Source organism: Anneissia japonica, unplaced genomic scaffold (genome assembly GCF_011630105.1).
Source record: "Anneissia japonica isolate Jap-2015-1 unplaced genomic scaffold, ASM1163010v1 scaffold103668_len1512_cov173, whole genome shotgun sequence".
NCBI classification, from domain to species: domain Eukaryota; kingdom Metazoa; phylum Echinodermata; class Crinoidea; order Comatulida; family Comatulidae; genus Anneissia; species Anneissia japonica.
This window is the reverse complement of record NW_022736258.1, coordinates 1-1,512: the sequence shown is the minus strand read 5'-3', so window position 1 is coordinate 1,512 and position 1,512 is coordinate 1. Positions and strand designations below refer to the sequence as shown.

At 32.1% G+C, this 1,512-nt stretch overlaps 1 long non-coding RNA gene across 1 annotated transcript; it reads left to right on the top strand.

Annotated features, from left to right (window-relative positions):
• On the top strand, positions 1-807 carry LOC117116737. Its single transcript, XR_004446812.1, has 2 exons — positions 1-44; positions 770-807. It is a non-coding gene; the product is annotated as an uncharacterized LOC117116737 (long non-coding RNA).
• The last annotated feature ends 705 nt before the right edge of the window (positions 808-1,512 follow it).

Here is a 1,512-nt window from a genome sequence, read left to right as displayed (position 1 = left end):
TGGTTCACCATACTGATCAAGACGGATCACAAAGTAAAGGAACAGTAAGTCTGATTAGAGCTAGGCCAGACCTAGGGTAGGCTATTCTAACTATAACTAGGCAAGCCTCAGACAATGTTTATGGAAGAGTAGTATTTTGTAATAAGGAGGAAGCTTGTGAGTGAGTGTACTGTTATTTAACCGGAGGCTGAGCCTGCGTAGGACAACTCAATAGAATACAAAAGAGTTATGATATTCTGAATGCATTGTTGTTAACAATTCAAAAATTGTATGAATGACCCTACACACCCCCTTCACAGTTGCTATAGTTTTAATAGATCAAGTATAAGACTTTGCCCTCCTCGTACACTACGTTGTCGCTACAGAAACTCATTTGTGCCAAATTCCATCCATATTTTTAATGTCGGTGTTAAAAGATAAATTGAAGTTTTACTTTTTAATCAATTTTAAAATTTTTTAGCTTTTTAACTTTTTAAAAATGTATTGTTTTAGACCAGTTTTTTGGTATGTTGCCTTTTTGTATTTTTTATTGTTACTGTGTGTTCATATACGTTTCTTTTTAATTATTGTAATTTTTGAAATGCTGTACAGCCAAAATTTCTTTGTATGTATTATGAAGACAAATAAAATTTCTTGAATCTTGAATCTTGAACTTGTAGTTCTATAGTAAGTAGGTGCCAAAGAAATAAAATGTAATTTTTACTTTCTATAGACCGACATCATATATTTGGAGCCTATATCTTTTAAATTTATTTATTTTTTTTTATAGATGCTGACTTGGCGAGATGAATTTTCTTCACCGTTTACATGGGAAACAGTGGTAAGCTGCATTTGTACATGCAAACACTAAATTACGATGGCGAACCACCACAAAAAAAGTACAATTGAAATGAAGATAAGAGCTGTTTATCATCAGATAATCCATGAAAAACAAATAATTGGCAACACCTCGTTTTGAATAACATTAATTTGAGATACCAGCTTTCACAAGCTTCATCACCTGAAGATGTTTGCTTGAGCTGGCTATAAGTATAAATCGTGTCTCGATGCCGTGTTATCAAAACAAATGTTGTTTTATTTTTGTTTTTCACAACTATAGCGGCGCTCCAAAGTATTTTCCTGTCACAGGCCTTAAAATTGCAATCAGTTTTGGCAGTATGTATTAAAATCCTGTTATGATATATTAACAGATATTAGATTTTTCCTTTCTTCATCATATTCTGTTTTTCTTGATGAGGGTTGAAAGACAAAAAGGGTATGATATCTTATTATAAACATGGATTGTTTGGTGCTATAGACTGTACATTTCTATTATGTCAAGGAATTATAATATCGTCACATGTAAGATATTTGGTGTCAAATGCTGTGGAATGCCCCTATAATTGTCTCAAAAGAAAGGAAGTCTTCAACCATGAAGCAATAATCAGTAGCAAAATTTTGAAAGTTATTCATTCTTTTTTACACTGGTAGATGGCTTTATTTTCAATCTTTTCTATGTCAATGTCAGTTGTA